A 19,231-nucleotide genomic window follows, 5' to 3' on the forward strand; every position below is an offset into this window, starting at 1 on the left:
CTGCCGGGAGACGCGGAAGGAGCCTAACCAGGCCGCAAAGGCTGTAGGGAGGCTGGGCTATAGGTCCGTGGGCCGGAGAGGAGCGGGCTGAAACCGAGGAAGCTGTGGCTTAGCCCTGAACGGAGCCGTCTGAAGTGCAGCTGTCAGAACCCCAGTGTCTTCTCAGAAGTTTTGGGGAGATGAACTGGGTCGGGGGCTCCAGGTGAGTCGTGCTGCTGGAGCTTGAGACTGTAGCCTTGCGTCCCTGGACGTGCATTCCCGTCATGGCGCCTCTTTCCTAGGCCTCGGAGGGGAGGGCACAGCCTTGCCTGGGGGCAACTTGCTAGGAGAGGTCTTTTAATCTTCCCCAAGCCGGGGGACCCTAGCGCCATGTCTCTGCTCTTAAACCGAAAGCAGCTCAGCTTTTCCCCCACTGTCTTTCCAAAAGCTTCACATGTGGGGCCCGCCGTGGGTGAGGTTCTCTGCTCTCCCTCCCCCGCCTCCCGGGTCCTCCTCCTCTAATGAGACCTCTGAGCAGCTGAGCCCTCTTCTCGCCCCTGCTTCTCCCTTTTTGAAGGGATTTCTTTGCGTCAATATATCGTCTTTGCACAAATTTGTAAGGCGTTATGGAAGAGGCCATTCCCTGCTGCCCTTAAATCCGTTGGTGGGGGCTCGTATCCACCATAAATCCAATTTAGTTTGTTTTTGCAAGGGAGGGAAAGTGAAGCGTTTTTTGCTTTAACTTACAAGAGAATTTGCAATTTGTTTTGTATTTAGAATTGATCACATAAAGGAGGATGAGTTGACAATTTAGCTTTATGTAACCTGTTCATTGCTGTTGACCTTCAAGTCCACTAGGATGGAAATCATGTGGGCCTGTAATTTCGTTTGATCAAATTCCCTGACGAAAAGAATTGTTTTGATTGAAACATTAAGCCATTAAATACAATTTTTGTCACAAGTAGACCCAGGACAGTGATGATATGGTTAGAATATAACACATTTAAATTATTAGGAATTTTATAAGAGGAAAGACAGCTTTTGTGTTCAAGTATTGTAACGATGTCTGATAATTTTAGCAATAGCATTTATCCTGTTGAAGATATGTTAGCATCGTATTTTAGAAGTTTATCTGATTTATTCCTAGCTAATGTTCTAGCATCATGCTTCCACTTTGGAGAAAAGTGAAAACTCGCTTACAAACGTCACACAATTTAGTTGATACATGATTATAATTTGATGTTTTTGAATTCTTTAAAATGTGAATATTAAATGAGATAGAAAATCATCTTACAAACGCTTAAGCAGTATTAAAATATAGGTGCTATTATTATTCTGTCATATAACTTCTGGTTATTCAGGGAGTAGTATTTTGGTTGCTAGTGGGAGGATGCAAAAGCAATGTACTGCAGGAAACGTGTAGTCTAGGATTGTGTTTCTCAAAATGAGGTAGTGCTGCACCTGGAGATATTAGGTACCAGGGGGTTAAGAAACCACAGAAGAAACGTGACACATCTCCCTGGAGCATCAGTTTTATTCACAGATCGGAGGAAAATATATTTTTTAATTTAAGTAAACATGGATATGTTATAGAGTAAAAGGCAAAACTTGTGTGAAGTTGTAAGAGAAAATATGGAATTTTAAATAAATTTTCTTGGGGAGGTTGGGCTCGTTAGGGTCAAACTCCAGATTGGTAATGAAAAAATGAGTGTCTCCACTTTGTACTATCCCAGCAAACAAAGGTAGACAAGATTAGTTGATCATGGCGCTCTGACCATGAGGCCGTAAGGGCCTCAGAATCTGAGACAGTGCTTAGTAATCACTAGCAGTTGATTGGAGCTGCTATAGAGTAGAAGTTTTAATCCTTGTCTCAGACCATCCTTGAGTACTTGTTTATTTCCCTCTGTTGTAGGATTAGTTTTTGTTTGAAAATTTTGAGAACTGTTAGGAACTTAAAATACAGACGAGTAACTAGAGAACATTTACAAAGCTCTCTCAGAGCTGCTCCATCAGAGAATTCGGCATTAATTAATTCAACAAATACGTTTTTACTTGCCTCCCTGTTTAGGGCATTGTCAAGCTGTATAGTGGGATTCAAAAGAGAAAAAGATAAAACTTTGGACCACAAAAAGAATTTATGGTAGAATGGTGAGATTTGAATTAGGTGAATGATTTTAAGACTAGATAGTTAAATGGTACTTAATATATAACAAGTGCTGTTCTAAGAACTTTTTGTATATTAGCTCATTTACTCTTAAGAAGAACCCTATGAGGTATGTACAAATGTTATCCTCATTTTACTGATAGGGAAACTGAGGCACTGTTAATGTTAAGTGGCTTTCCCAAGGTCACCCAGCTAATCAATGACAGTTATTTGAGAACCATATGCTTAATGGCTATGCTGTGCTATGCAATGTAGAAATACGAGTATTGTGAAAGTGGCACATGTAGAGGGCTATGGATATTTAGAGAACAGAGAAATTACCTTAAACCTTGAAGGATAACAGTGTTGCACAGAACAAGCGCTACAGAGAAACAATGAAACACAGGTTCTTAAAAGCTGAAAAGGAAGTGAGATAAATAATTATCAAATTGGAGACCTAGTTTTTACCAAGGCTTCTTAGAAGAGATGGGTTGGGAGGGCAGTATTAAAGAACCTGAAAGGATTATTTGGCAGACAGTAGATTGGTCTGCATTAAGACAGGAAAACACTTGCAAAGAGGCTTTATACCTTTTTTCCAAGGAAATGAATGAAGCAGGCTACAGCAAGTTTATATTTTGGTTGTAGCAACCTGATTGTATACACTAAATCAAACCAGGGTATTCTTGTTGTGTATTATAGGGACCTGATATACAGTTTAATTGCGGAATCATTTGATAGGAGCGTCTTTACAATTGCAAAGGTCTTTGCAAGTTTTCTTGGCATAAAAGAAACTTGGCATTTAACTTTTTGCTGCTCTTCTGTTTGGGGAGTCTACCAGTCACATGTAAGATTTTTTTTTGTGAGGGAAGGGACTGGTGGCTAGGGAAGAAATAAGCTTTCCTTATTTTGATTTTTAAATTACTTGGTTTGGCTTTAGTGTTATGCTTTGTGGACGTCTTTGAAGATATAACATTTCATTTCAAACAAAGTCTCATTTAGGGTAAAGAGATTTGGTCTAAGCTGAAACTAATTGACATATCTATGATAGCAGTTCCCAGTCTACTTCCCTGAAACTTGCTAATCAGCCATAATGTCAGATTTTCCAATTTAATGGGTTCTTTCTTTTTTTCCTAAAATTATATTCTTTTTTTGACTTAAAATGCCCCTCCCATTTTAAGTCCTTTCTTTTTTTCTCCCCCTGCTTTTTCTTCCCAAATCCCCCCAGTACATATTTTAGTTGGGGCATGTGGGACGCCACCTCAGTGTGACCTGATGAGCGGTGCCATGTCCACGCCCGGGATCTGAACCAGTGAAACGCTGGGCCACCTAAGCAGAGGACGCGAACTTAACCACTCGGCCACGGGGCTGGTCCCAAGTCCTTTCTTGACAAAATTAAAAATATGAATCATTTGTCAGTCTTACCAATTAAATAATTTTTTTTTTTTTAGTTGTCTGGGAATCATTGACCTAGAACTCTAATCTTTGTTTTGTACTTTTACGTCAGCACTGAGACCCTGTGTTTTCCTAGTCACATTGAGTTGTAAATTTGAAAGAGGACAGGTATAAGCACTGATCTTTTTAATTTGGAAAAGATTCTCTTTTATTTTCAGTATTTGGTGATTGACGACTTGTTTCACCAAATTCATAGCCACCTCAGACATGAAGGTGGTAGTAAGAGAAGAGAGAAAGGAGAAGATAAAGATGTGACCAGTCTTTGGGCCTCGATATGCTATTCAGAATGGGATCAACTATAGATCTGAAATACAGCACTATACATTCAGTGTAAGAAGACTTTTTGTTTTAATTGGAGGAGGTTTATTTCTATAACTTAGATTGAAGAATGCAACCCGTGTCATAAGAAGGCACAGATAAAATCCTGTTTGAATTTAGGTGAAGGAGAGGTTTGCATTTGTAAATGTAGGCCTAGAATATTCACCTGTGCAAAGTATTTAGTGAGTGCTATGTACCAGGCACTGTGCCAGGTCAGAGTATAAAGTAACTGAAATTTAGTCTCTTTCTGAGAGATTTATAGCTTATTGGGGGGGGGGGGAATATGACATTCCATAAAGTTTGAAAATGTTGAAAGATCAGGGGCCAGAATATATGATTTAAAAAAAACAGTGTGAACAATAGTAGAACATAGGAAAGTTTTAGCTGAGAGTTTGGCAAATCAGAAACAAGGCTAAAGGAAAGTTTGATGGAGAAAAAGAATAAAATAAATGTTATGTAAATAGTTGGAGATAAGATTACTTATTTAAATACTTAAAAATGTGTATATGTGTCTGCGTGATGGTGAGGTTGAAAACCAGACTGAGAAGTTGAAATTTGATCTGTTGGATATTGAGGAGTCATTCAAATTCAGAAGTACCACAGTGAAAGTAGTATTCTATGACTGTTTGTTTGTGGTGCTAGTGGTGTGTAGTTTGGAATATAGTGGTGAAAGACTCCAAGACAGTGATACCAGTTAGGATTCTTCTGGGGAAAAATAATGAATACTATTTTTCCATTTTCTTGTATGACTATATATTTTCCAGATCAAATCAAAACCAGTCCTAGGGCTGGCGCGGTGGCCGAGTGGTTAAGTTCGTGCGCTCTGCTTCGGCGGCCCGGGGTTTCGCCAGTTCGAATCCTGGGCGCGGACATAGCACTGCTCATCAGACTATGCTGAGGTGGTGTCCCACATGCCACAGCTGGAAGGACCCACAACTAAAAATACACAACGATGTACTGGGGGTCTTTGGGAGAAAAAGGAAAAATAAAATCTTTAAAAGCAAAACAACCCCCAAAAAAGCAAGCAAAAAAAACCCAGTCCTATGTGAATTTGGGTTAATTATTAAACCTCTCTGTATAGGAGCAGATCAGGTTGTGAGGGACCTTCATAATGGAAAAAAGAATACAAAATTGTGACTACAAAATTAGGTATAGGGCTTGGAAGGGGAATATGCAGATGAAGGGCTCTGAACTTAAGTTTAATTAGCTTTACAATAAATTCTCTTTACTGTGAATTAGCCTCTGTCCCTGCATCTCTTTCTTCATCTGTTAAATGGGGATAACACTTAAATGTACGGTGAACATCATCCCAGTTTGCCTAGGACAGTCATGGTTTATGCCTGTGATCCTAGTGGCACGCCCAGTTTAGCATTTGTTTTCGGAGTTTTTGTTTTTTAATTAAATATAAGCTACCATTAATGGTTCCGTTAAAATGAACCCAGATGGATTCAGTGAACATCCTTTTTTTTATTTTAACCTCTGCCATGGTCTGTATTAGTGCATGAGCAACGTGTGCGGTGAAGAACGTTCTCACTTTAACATGTGGTTAAATCTGAAGACATCCAATGATAACCCAGGCCTGGCACTTTCCAGATAGAAAGTAACTAACAGCTTCTTTTAAAGATAGCATGAAGGGCACTTGCTGATAAAGTGTGCTGAGACATGAGTGGCTGGGTACAACTAACTTGCTGGATGGGATGGGAGAAGTATTTAATGCTGCTGTCTCTGCTAGCCACTTGTACCAGCTAGTTGTAACATTGCATTCTAAGGTCTGAGAGATTTGTATAGCCGCCATGCCTGGGAGTGGGGTCAATAGGAAACATGGAAAATTTTAGATTAGGTGTAAGTGAAGTATTTGCTAGGAATAGAGGCTAATCAGTCCTGTCAGAGTGCCTACAAAGAGTAGTAGGAATGTTGTTGCTACAGTGGTTTTGTCAACAACCGTTTCCTTTTTCATAGTGTTTAGTAATGCTTTTGTAACCTTTTGGCAGCAGGGAGCTCAAATAAAGGAAAATTAATGCTTAATGATAAATACTGATGTTTTGTTTTTCATTTGAGTTGATGAATCTATAACTAGTACACAAAATGTTTGCCAGCATTTAGCATCTCTCATGGTCACATGACAATCTGAATGCCCAAATCTGCTGAAAAAGCATCAGGAGTTACTTTCAGATTTGGTAGTTATTTTAAGGAGATTATAGCTGCAGACAATAGTTTGACGCATGTAACTGCAGAACATTAAAGATAAAATTATTTCTGCAATGATAATATAAATAGAAATTTGATGGATCATAGCATCTTGGGTAAAACAGGACTCTTACTAAATTATGTAACCTGTGTAGCCAAGATACACTTGGAATTGGTTGTAGTTCATGTATATTTCACAGTTGTAGTCAAAGAGGCTTGATATTTTACTGAACAAAGCTACAGTTGTCAAAATTTTCATTTTTTTATATGCACAGTTAATGTAACTGAATTACACTGTTTTTGAGACAATACTGATGTTGAATCCAAAAAAGAATACTTTGGCGTGTTGTTATAAGCTTGCTTTCTTTGTTGCCTTTTATTAATTGGATTTCATAAACATTTGACTCTTTGAAGAGTTACTTGATAAATCAATCTATGTATCCTGCATTGTTATTGAACATTTTTGCAAGCAAGTCCTCTAAATTTTGATGACATTTTATTCAAAAACAGTTGAAAATATTTATTCAAAATATCCCATAAATGGAGTGAAAAACTTCAACTTTAGAAGCTTTTAGTGAATTATAATTGTTGAAATAAAGTTTTTAAGATTTAATTGTGAATAACCTGAAATACACATCTGTGTTGGGCTATCATTCACAATCTAAGATCTCTTCCATTGTATGACCCAGGAGATGGCTGTTCATGTTTATCATTACAGCCTGTAACTATGAAACAATATTTTCCATGTGAAAGTACTGTAAGAATTCAATCTCTAAGAACTTATTTTAATTAGGCTCTGTATTCTGAATATTAGGTGGATTTCTGCCTCATCGATTGACACTTTTTTTCTCAATACCGTACCTTTTGTAATTCATATTACTCTAAAAACTTTTTCTTGTATTGCAAGAGAAGAATTTATATGAAAGCCATAGCATTCTAATGTATATCATTACTATTCCTGACACATCAGGTGGACCTGCTTTAGTTTTGTGGAAAACCAACCTAAGTACTTTTTCTAGGCTAGTTACTGTCCTGAATCTTAATAAGTCTGCTAGCTAACAATGTTAACATTATGATGTCTTAGGTTAATATTAATTTCACTGTGACACAAGCCATAAAATAATTTTTTCAATTGTTAGTTATTGCTTTATTAATTTTGTTTACATTTTTCACTTTGAATCACACTTAAGATGTTATTACAAGATTGTAACAATCTGGAAACGGTTTCTTTTGCATGGCACCTCGCCACTAAAAAGATAAACTAAGCAGAAAAATAAAAAGCAAAACAAAATAAACAAAAAAGAAAATTCAAGACTAGCTGACAGTTAAGATATGTGACACCCATAGTATTTAATCCCTAATGCAGTTTCAACATCTCCTGCGTACTCCATGTAAAATGTACGTTCGTGTTGTTCTTGATGTTTCCTTGACCACATTACTGCCTGTCTTTTTTTTTTTTAAAGAAAGTATTTCTTTAGCGTTTTCCTTTAAATCTTTGCTTACTAGAAAGAATGGCAAGGGGCAGAATGCCCTGTTATATTTTTGTAGTCAGTATGGTTTTATTTCTTCCTTTCTCTCTCTCTTCTTTCCTTCTCCCCTTCCCTCCCTTCTCTTCTCTTCTTTCCCTTTCTTAACCTCTTTACACTTCTCTATTTTACTTTATTCTTTCTGTCTTAATGAAGAATAAGGTAGTGTAATCTATATCCCTGCTTCCCACAATTGATAACTTGTGGAGTGTTCTATGAAGAAGTTATGGCCTTTTGATTTTATTTTCAGTATGTAGCTATAATGGCAACTAATATTGTTCACTTAAACTTTTACTGAAAGAGATGGTTGCAATATATTTCTTTAAAAATCCATTTTCTAGAATAACATAGTAATTACTGTTAAAGAGATGAGCTTCATTCCCACCTCCCCACACCTAAATCTCTGGTAATTTAAATTTCAGGACAAAAATTAGAGAAACTCTTAAAATTGTTTTTTATAAAGTGCATATAAATTTCATGAAGAAACTAATGTTTGAATGGGGTCTGGAAGGTATTGAAAGTTTTCAGTACAAAATATGGTGGGAGGAGTCTCCATATATGGAGAAGAAAAACTATATTTTCATTTGGTCGGGTGTTGGAATACATGAAACGCAGGAATGGAAAACAAAGTTGAAATCTAAGTTGGGGCAGGCAATGGAAGTCACGTCCCTAAGTGATAATCAGAGCTGTGTTTTATTGCTATTACCAATGTAGTAAGAAATATAGGAGAACATTTGCATAAAATCAAGGAGACTCTTTAATGTATAATTATGGTAGCTAGCTACATACTTAATATTGCAGTAGTCAAAGTAGCAAATGACTTCTGAGGATTCACATTTTATATATAGCAAGCTATTTTAATTATCTGCACGTTTTTCTTTTTCTCAGATATAAAATTCCATCTAGTTTACCCCATTATTTGGGGATATATTCATTTGTTCTCCCGTCTTTTCTATCTTATTTTTTTCTACCTTTATTGAGGTATAATCGACAAATAAAATTGTAAGATATTTAAAGTATACCATGTGATGGTTTGATATATGCATACATTGTGAAAGTTAATTAACACATCCATCACCTCAGATATTTCTCTTTTTTGGTGAGAACATTTAAGTTCTACTCTCTTAACAGATTTCAATTATACAATACAATGTTATTTTGTATTAACAAATGGTATGGTTACCATGTTATCCTCAGAACTTATTCATCTTATAACTTAAAGTTTGTATGCTTTTACCAACCTCTCCCTATTTACCTGACCCCCCAGCAACCACTTGTCTGTTCTCTGTTTCTATGATTTTAACTTTTTTTTAGATTCCACATATAAGTGGTACCATGTCCTATTTGTCTCTGTCTGACTTAATTATCTAATGCCTTCCAGGTTCATCCATGTTATCACAAATGACAGGATTTCTTTCTTTTTTTTGTGAGGAAGATTGGCCCAGAGCTAACATCTGTTGCCAATCTCTCTCTTTTTGCTTGAGAAGATTGTTGCTGAGTTAATATCTGTGCCAGTCTTCTTCTACTTTTTGTGTGGGATGCAGCCACAGCATGGCTTGACACGTGGTGCTAGGTCTGTGCCTGGGATCTGAACCTGTGAACCCCGGGCTCCCAAAGTACAGCATGCGAACTTGACCACTATGCTGCTGGGCTGGCCCAGGATTTCTTTCTTTTAAAAGGGTGAATGATATTCCATGGTGTATATATATACCAAATTTTCTTGATCCATTCATCCATTGATGTACTCTTAATCTGCTTCATACCTTGGTTGTTGTGAATAAGGCTCCTATGAACATGGGAGTACAGATATCTGTTTGAGATGTTGATTTCTCTTTGGATATATACCCAGAATTGGTGCTGCTCGATCAAATGGTAGTTCTTTTAATTTCTTGAAGAACCTCCATGCTGTTTTCCATAATGGCTGCACCAATTTATATTCCCACCAATAGTGCACAAGGGTTCCCTTTTCTCCACATCCTAATATTTGTTCTCTCTTTTCTTTTTGATGCATGTCATCCTAAAGGACATGAGGTGATAAATCATTGTGGTTTTGATTTGCATTTCCCTGAGCGTTAGTGATATTGAGCACCTTTTCCTGTACCTGTTGATCATTTGCATGTCTCTTTTGAAAAATGCCTATGTACGTCCTTTGCCCATTTTTTAACTAGGTTATTTGTTTTTTGCTGTTGAGTAGTATGAGTTCCTCATATTGTGGATATTAAACTCTTATCAGATATAAGATTTGCAAATATTTTCTCCAATTCCATAGGTTCCCTTTTCATTTTGTTGATGGTTTCCTTTGCTGTGCAGAAGCTTTGTAGTTTGATGTAGTCCCACTTTTTAATTTTTGCTTTTGGTGTCAAATCCAAAAAATCATTGCCGAAACCAATTTCAAGGAGCTTACCCCCTGTGTTTGCTTCTAGGAATTTTATGGTTTCAGGTCTTATATTCAAGTCTTTAATCCATTTAGAGTTGATGTTTGTGTACAGTGTAAGATAACGGTTACAGTTTCATTCTTTTGCATGTGACTGTCTAGTTTTCCCAACACTATTTATTGAAGAAACGGTCCTTTCCCCACTGTGTATTCTTGGTTCCTTTGTGATAAATTGAATGACCATATATTTCTGGCTTATTTCTGGATATTCTATTCCGTTGGTCTGTCTGGCTGTTTCTATGCCAATACCATACAGTTTGATTACTGTCACTTTGTAATATAGTTTGAAATCAGGAAGTATGATGCCTCCAGCTTTCTTCTTTCTCAATTATGCCTTGGCTATTTGGGATCTTTTGTGGTTCCATACAAATAATAGGGTTGTCTGTTTTATTTTTGTGAAAAATGCCACTAGAATTTTGATAGGGATTGCATTAAATCTGATATGTCATTTGATTTCTGGGCTTTCAATTCTGTTCCATTGATCTGTAGGTCTGTTTTTTCACCAGTACCATCCTGTTTTGATTACTATAGCTTTGTAGTATATTTTGAAATCAGGGATTGTGATGCCTCCAGCTTTATTCTTTTTTCTCAGTATTGCTTTAGCTGTTTGGGGTCTTTTGTTGCCCCATATGAATTTTAGGATTCTTTGTTCTATTTCTGTGAAGAATGTCATTGGGATTCTGATTGGGATTGTATTGAATCTGCAGATTGCTTTAGGGAGTATGGACATTTTAACTGTATTTATTCTTCCGATCCATGTGCACGGAATATCTTTCCATTTCTTTATGTCTTTATCAATTTCTTTCAATAAAGCCTTAATAGTTTTCATTGTATAGGTCTTTCACCTTCTTGGTTAAATTTATTCCTAGAAATTTTATTCTTTTTGTTGTGATTGCAAATAGTATTGTATTCTTGAGTTCTCTTTCTCTTAGTTTGTAATTAGAGTACAGAAATGCAAATGATTTTTGCAAGTTCATTTTGTACCCTGCCATTTTTCTGTTATTGTTGATTATTTCTAATAGCTTTCCAATGGATTCTTTAGGGTTTTCTATATATAAAATCATGTCGTTTGCAAACAGTGAGCATTTCACTTCTTCATTACCTATTTGGATACCCTTTACTTCTTTTTCTTGCCTAATTGCTCTGGCTATACCTCCAGTACTATTTTGAATACGAGTGGTGAGGGTGCGCACCCTTGTCCTGTTTCTGTTCTCAGAGGGATGGCTTTTAGTTTTTCCCCGTTGAGTATGATGTTGGCTTGGGTTTGTCATATATGGCCTGTATTATGTTGAGATACTTTCCTTCTATACCCATTTTATTGAGAGTTTTCATCATAAATGGATGTTAGATCTTGTGAAATGCTTTCTCTGCATCTGAGATGATCACGTTTTTTATTCCTCATTTTGTTAATTTGGTGTATCGCATTGATCGATTTGTGGATGTTGAACCATCCCTGTGTCCCTGGTATAAATCCCACTTGATCATGGTGTATGGTCCTTTTAAGATTTTGCTGTATTCGGTTTGCCAGTATTTTGTTGAGGAGTTTTGTATCTCTGTTCATCAGCAAAATTGGCCCGTAATTTTCTTTTTTTGTGTTATCCTTGTCTGGCTTTGGTATCAGCTTGATGTTGGCCTTGTAGAATGACTTACGAAGTATGCAGTCTTTTTCAATTTTTTGAAATAGTTTGAGAAGGATAGGTATTAAATCTTTGAATGTTTGGTGGAATTCTTAAGAGAAGCCATCTGGTCCTGGACTTTTATTTTTTGGGAGGATTTTGATTACTGTTTCAATCTCTTTACTTGTGATTGGTCTTTTTAATTCTCTATATCTTCTTGATTCAGCTTTGGCAGATTGTATGAGTCTAAGAATTTATCCATTTCTTCTGGATTTTGCAATTTGTTGGCATATAGTTTTCATAGTATTCTCTTATGATCCTTTGTATTTCTGTGGTATCGGTTAATTTCTCCTCTTTCATTTCTAATTTTATTTGAGCCTCCTCTCTTTTTTCCTTAGTGAGTCTGGCTAAGGGTTTGTCAATTTTATCTTCTCAAGGAACCAGCGCTTGGTCGTTGATCCTTTCTACCATTTTTGTGGCTTCAATTTCATTTATTTTTGCTCTAATTGTTATTATTTCCCTCCTTCTGCTAACTTTGGGTTTTGTTTGTTCTTCTTTTTCTATTTCTGTTACGTGCAGTTTAAAAGTGCTTACTTGAGATTTTTCTTGTTTTTTAAGGTGAGCCTGTGTTGCTATGATTTTCCCTCCTAGGACCACTTTTCCTGCGTCCCATGAGTTGGTGTGGTATAATGTATTTTCATTTTCATTTGTCTCCAGATATCTTTTGATTTCTCCTGTAATTTCTTCAATGATCCATTGGTTGTGCAGTACTATGTTGTTTAGCCTCCACATATCTGTCACTTTCGTAGCTTTTTTCTTGTAGTTGGTTTCTAGTTTCATAGCATTATGGTCACAAAAGATGCTTGATATGATTTCAGTCTTCTTAAATTTATTAAGGCTTGCCTTCTTTCCCAACATATGGTCTATCTTTGAGAATGTTCCATGTGCACTTGAGAAGAATGTGTATTCTGCTGTTTTTATATATGTTCTATTAAGTCCATCTGGTCTAGTTTTTCATTTAATTCCATTATTTCCTTGTTGACTTTCTGTCTAGATGATCTATCCATTGATCTAAGTGGGGTTTAGGTCCCCTACTATTATTATGTAGTAGTTCACTTCTCCTTTTAGGTTTGTTAATAGTTACTTTATGTACTTTGGTGCTCCTATGTTGGTTGCATCCAAATGTGTATTTCTTATTGTAAATTACAATATCACAATGATCAATCTGTTGTTCAAAGTGGGGTTTTGAAGTCCCCTGCTATTGTTTATTGCTGCCTATTTCTCCTTTTAGTTCTGTTTATATTTGCTTTATATATTTAGGTGCTCCAATGTTGGGTGCATAAATATTTACAGTTTTTGTATCCTTTTGATGAATTGACTCCTTTATCATTTTGTAATGGCCTTTGCTGTCTCTTGTTACAGTCTTTGTCTTCAAGTCTATTTTGTCTGAGAATTATGCTACCATAGCTTTTGGTTTCCCTTTGCATGTAATATCTTTTTCCATCCCTTTACTTTCAGTCTGTTTGTGTCCGTAATGCTGAGATGAGTCTCTTGTAGGCAACATATATTTGGGTCATGTTTTTTAATCCTTTCAGCCAAAAAACATTTACATTTAAAGTAATTATTTACATGGATGGACTTACCATGGCCGTTTTGTTGTTTTCTGGTTGTTTTGTAATTCTTCTATTCCTTTCTTCCTCTCTTGTTCTCTTCCTGTGTGATTTGATGATTTTCTCTATGGTATACTTTGATAACTTTCTCTTTGTCTTGTATATCTCCTCTAGCCTTTTACTTTGTGGTTACCATGAGGCTTATTTAAAACATACTTGCCTGCTCACTCCATGTTGAACCCTGAGGGGATAGCTCTGGTGAGTGCTGCATTCCTGTTAAGAATGCTTATTTATTTGCCATAGTCTTGTGGGTCCTGTGGACACAAGCCCATTGGCTTTCAGAGCTAGGTGTTTTGGGAGTCTGTCTGTTTGGTGAGAGTCTTAAAATTTGGAGCACTAGATGTGGAGGTCAAACCCTTTGCTCCTCAGGGAGAAGGTGGAGTTGGGGATTCCCTTCTGACTGTATGGCATTGTGGCAGGGGTGGGGATTATGATGAGAGTGTGTCTCAGCCTTTCCTACCTGTTTCAACCTGGGTATTTTTGCATTTGTCCCGTGTGTACGAGTCGCTAGTCTAGTTTCTGGATCTCTTTCAGAGAGAATGCTCCAAGTGTAGCTGTACATTTGGTGTGTCTGTGGGAAGAGGGGAGCTCAAGATCCTCCTATATCATCATCTTGGTCAACACTTGGGGGAGAAAAAAAAACAATTTTACAGTTTTATTTTAAGTTAGCCTAAGCAAAACTGTTAGAAGCAACTATTAGGACTATATATATATATATATATTTTTTTTTCCACTGACATAGCCAAGTAAAAAGTCACTTGGATTGTCAACTAGTTTAATTTTAATCTGCATCTCTTTAGTGGACATTTGTACTCACTGGCAGCCAAGCATCTGAGCCCCTTATCTATGTGTGGGGGTATTTCCTACCTTATGAGTTTTGGTGATAGGCACAGACCACCTCCCTATGTGGAATCTTGGGGAAAAAACCCAGACATTTGTTTCACTATGCTTTGCAGCTAGCAAATAGGCATGTGACCTAAGCTGAGACTTAGATGCTCTTGTCCTGTACTTTGAATTAGAAGCTAGTAACACAAAGAAGTAGGGACTACAGAGCTTCTATTGTAGTTGGAAGCAGTTGCAAGAGCTGCAGCAGGATTGAATTTTAATGCCAGTGATGCCAGGGGGTGGTGTTCACTGTCCAGGAGTGGAACTGGTGCAGTCAGTGGTGTTTAGTGTTCACCAGTGCTGGCAGTGGTGTTCTTAGGAGGCTAATTATGGCTTGATTTTGACTATGATGCCACAGCTCCCTAGACTTCCTTGTTCTTGCCAGGTGCCAAACGTGCTTCCTCAGCCTTGTTGACATGTTTGTTGGTTACCTGATTTTCTTTTAATAAATTTATTTTCTGTTTAAATTAACCAAAGGAGCTTTCAATTTCTTGTAACTTAAGAATCCTAACTGATGCAGTTTTCTTTTCTAGTGCAGGTAATTGAGAGTGACTATATTTGGTAAAACATTTAGACATATAGTACTATTTAGTAGCATTGGTTGCCTTAATAATAATTTAAAATGTTCTTTTTATGAAATTGCCTTTGACTTATACGTTAGGATCTTTTTTCACTTTCACTGTGGTCTAGTATTAGTAGGCTAATCTAGCAATTGGTCTTGAAATCCTAATTAATTTTTCCTTAGGCACATAGGAATAGGGATTATGGAGTACATAGAATTTGGTGAGAGCCATAAGAGCGTCCTGGATAATGGAAAATCAGCCTGGAGTAAAATCACTTGATTTATACATATATGAAGACTGTGTTTAGGCTTTGGCTAGTCCCTAATTCTATTGATCTTTATAATGTGGGAACTTCTTATAGAATTGATTTTTCTTCCTACTGTCTCTGTAATCTGGATTGTTTAATACTGCTGGCTCTGTCATACTTCTTATATTTCAGGACTTTGAAAAGTCACTTTGCTTTCTCTTTTTTTGAGGAAGATTAGCTCTGAGCTAACTGCTGCCAGTCCTCCTCTTTTTGCTGAGGAAGACTGGCCCTGAGTTAACATCCGTGCCCATCTTCCTCTACTTTATATGTGGTACACCCACCACAGCATGGCTTGCCAAGCAGTGCCATGTCAGCACCCAGGACCCAAACTGGCGAACCCTGGGCCACCAAAGAGGGTAATACTTTTCAAATGCATGTATGTTTATTTTATTTTGTTTTGTTTTAAATAATTCATTTTTCCCAACAACAGTATCAACATCTTCCCCAACAAAAACACAGCAGCCAACTTTAGGTCCTATAAGTTAAAGTTAAAAATGTGAAATATAAATACCAGCTGAAGTGCAAAATTCTAACAAGTATGATTAAATTAACAAGACATGTTTCTGTTGTGTGCTGTGCAGATACCCACAATACTACTACTGTCCATACAAGACTCACAAAGCTAGTCAAGAGACTATGATTATGGCACTTCTCAGCTTGAATCTAAACACCACAGGCAAGGAACACACAATTTACCAGCTACTCAGAAATGATTCAGAAGTGATTGTATTATCGTGAAAAGAAGACTATACTGTGAATCCTTCTGTTTTCACTGATTTTAATAGGTGCAATATTTTTATATTTTCGTATCTGAAATCCAGAAGTACCTTATAATTGCTGTTGAACAGGTGCTAGTGGTGAGTAGTCATGCTCGTGCCAATACACAGGCACATAGGATAGGTTTCAACAGCTTGGAAGAAAATCCTGGAACCATCGTAAACCAATTTGTACTGGCCCTATTGTATCAATAACGACATGTCAAGGTCATCTTGCAGGGGCAATGACCAAGAACTGCAAAACATGCAGCTGGAATGTGCTCAGAAGATGGAAACCTTGCCCTCAGATGACCTCAAGCCACAGGGAACCACAAGTTCCCTGACTATGGAACTCAGTGTGAGAAGAAAGTGGTGAGGGGAACCTAATAAGAAGCAAAGGGTCCCTTGATTTGTAGCACACTGGACTTATAAGAGTGTTACACTCCCACCCTCCAATCAGATTCCAACAAGCTAGTGTTATGCATAATTACTCCTACTCCCAACTCCTTAAAAGTCTGTCCCAGCTTCAGCTCAGGGAGACAGATTTGAGCCTTGCCTCCTATCTCCTTGCTGGTTGACGTTGCAATAAAGCTCTTTCTTCTCTCAAAAGCCAGTGCCCTTGTATTGGCTTCTATGCATATCAGGCAACAAGCTCTTGCTCAGTAACAATCTCAGCCACAATAGTGGAGCATACTTAAGAATTGCTGTGGTACTAATACTCTTGGCGGCAAGGAAAACAATACTGGGTGGAAAAACATAGGCACAGACAATACTGAATGGAAAAATGATTCAGAATAATAGGATTCTGGGGGCTGGCCTGGTGGTTAAGTTCACACACTCTTCTTCAGCTGCCCAGGGTTCACAGGTTCAGATCCTGGGCATAGACCTACACACCACTCATCAAGCCATGCTGTGGCAGCATCCCATACACAAAATGGAAGAAGATTGGCACAGATATTAGCTCAGGGTCAATCTTCCTCACCACAAAAAGAATAGGATTCTGAACACGAAAAGTTTAGCAATGCCTTAACCATTTTATTTTCCTTTTTACATGAGTACGAGAGTCATATCTCATTTTAAAATGTATGATTAAAAGTAGGTCTAAATAAGTCTAAAAGGGATCTATTAATAATGTGAAATAAAAGGTCAAAACAAGAAAGTATTACGTCATAATTCAGTTGGCAGTGTTTTTTCTTTATTGGTAACACAGAAAACAATGGTGCATCTTGTCACTCCACAGTGCCTTAGAATCTACAGAATGCTTCATGTTGTTTATACTTATTTGGGGAAATGTAAAATGAAAAATTCTAAAATAAATCCTCTCTAATACCTCTTCTTGTTCTGTAGTTCTGTGCTTTTCTGTGTTGGAGCCTGGATCTCAGAGCTGATGAAGGACAGTGTCCAGGGACTCAGGTCCACTTTTTAAGGGCCATGATTCCACTTTGCTGCCCAAGGTAAGGAAATAATTTTGAACCTTCAGATCCAAGCTGACTAAACTAAGACCATACTATGCATACAGAATAAATAAGGTAAGTACCTGAAAAACAGACTTAGAGGCAACAAGAGCCTAGAGCACAGGAAAGAATGTTCTGGAGCATCTTAGTGATTCTCTCATTTTCCTCTCCAGCTAGGGTTATGGGACTACGTTTTTCTCTCTTTTCCCAGGAGTTTCATTCATAGGGCAAACACCATGCTGCTCTGGGAAGGAGTTTGTTTGCCTCAATCCTTGAAATGTCCAGAATTCGTTCCAATTAACCCAGTGAGGGGTCTTAAGGGATCCTGAAGTCCTAAGCCAGGGAACCTGATGAAATTACAGGAGTGCGAGTGGGAACTCTCCTGAGCTCAGATTGCTCCAGGTATAGAGCTCCTTTAAGATTTCCAGAGGAACCAGCAAGTAAGCAGGACTATTTTCAAAGCTATTTATATAGATAATCAGAAAGCATAAAGTAGGTATCTTAGGGGAAGACCAGGTGAATTGGATCTTTTAATGTTTCAGGAACAGATGGGCCCTATGACTTCTAGCCCCAAACCATTTCCAATTCAGTCCCACTGTCTGGACTGCCAAGACCTTTCTATGCCTCCTATTGTGACCAGAAACCAGGCAAGGAAAGGGTTACTGAGAATTTGATCCGTAATTAACATGGTCTGTCAAATGTTTTCCAGACAAGGAGAAAAATAAATGAGCAGTTTTTCAGAGGTTGATGTCCCCCTTTTTGCAGACATTGCCATCCTATAATGAAACTTACACAATTGCTGCAAGACTCCTACAAATTACTCCAGCTCTAAGTGACCAAAAGTTACCATGGACCCATTATGTAATGACATGTTCCTTGAATTCAGTATGTAATGGCATGTTCCATTGAACTTGCTATGTCATGGTACCCTGACTTTGTTATGTAAATGGTGCCTTGAACTCATTATGTAATGATCTGTACCTGTGCCCTGATTGAGCCCAGTTGTTACACAGTTGTAACATATCCTGTGCACTCTGATGTACAAAGTCTCCACCAGCACTAAGCTCGGAGAGACACTGTTTGGGGAGCTACCCCCAGTGTTCTCCATTGCTTGAGCAAGCAATAAACCTTTTTCTCCACCCACTTCATCCTTGGTAGTGTTTTTAGCTCCACACTCGCCAAGAGGCGAACCCAGTGAGTTTGGTTACACTATGAGCTGCAGAGGATCCATCAATGTAAAAGCGATGCCTTCAGATGTGTTCCCCTATTCTCCAAGGAGCTCATCCAGGAGGATACACATTATGTAAGGATGTAAGGGGCAGAGGACACTTCAATGATAACCTCCCCCTCATCTCCACAAAGAGGTTCTGTAAAAATCATTAGCAGTTCTGCCCTATCTGATTCTCTGCATCAGCTTCTCTCCAAATGGAAAAGTGACCCTGTGCTCTTTTATTTCCTCTCCCTGAATGTTTTGCATCTATTAAACCAAAGCAAGGAAGCACAAACTCAAAGATGGAAGGTCCAAAGTCGGAAAGGGCAGGTGAGCTGATCAATGGGAGCGTCTTCACATCCGGCACAGAAATTCTTCTTTCCTAACAAATTCCACTGTTCAACTTGTTTCAAACTCCAGAATGAGTAACTGCATACGTTAAAAAGTGCATTTATATCCAGAGGGGAGTGTTTGTATATATGTTTTAGTTAATAAATAAAAAAGTATCCTGACCTCTGAGAGTCACTCAATAAATCACGTCTATTATTTACATTTATCATCATTATCCTTAACTTTTCCACATATCCTTTATTAGGGAACAGTTTGTTCTGCTACACTATTGCTGCTATGAGTCTTTCTTTCACGACAAAACAGACTCCTGAGTCTTTTTTATTCACATTTTCTCAATTACTATTAAAAAGTTAATTTTAAATTTCTCAGTATTTGAGGTTT

At 37.6% G+C, this 19,231-nt stretch overlaps 1 long non-coding RNA gene across 1 annotated transcript; it reads left to right on the forward strand.

Annotated features, from left to right (window-relative positions):
• The first annotated feature begins 1 nt into the window (after window position 1).
• LOC138917412 (uncharacterized) lies at window positions 2–19,011 on the forward strand. Its single transcript, XR_011425368.1, has 3 exons — window positions 2–202; window positions 17,183–17,289; window positions 18,781–19,011. It is a non-coding gene; the product is annotated as an uncharacterized lncRNA (long non-coding RNA).
• The last annotated feature ends 220 nt before the right edge of the window (window positions 19,012–19,231 follow it).

This window comes from Equus caballus, chromosome 14 (genome assembly GCF_041296265.1).
Source record: "Equus caballus isolate H_3958 breed thoroughbred chromosome 14, TB-T2T, whole genome shotgun sequence".
In the NCBI taxonomy this organism is placed as follows: domain Eukaryota; kingdom Metazoa; phylum Chordata; class Mammalia; order Perissodactyla; family Equidae; genus Equus; species Equus caballus.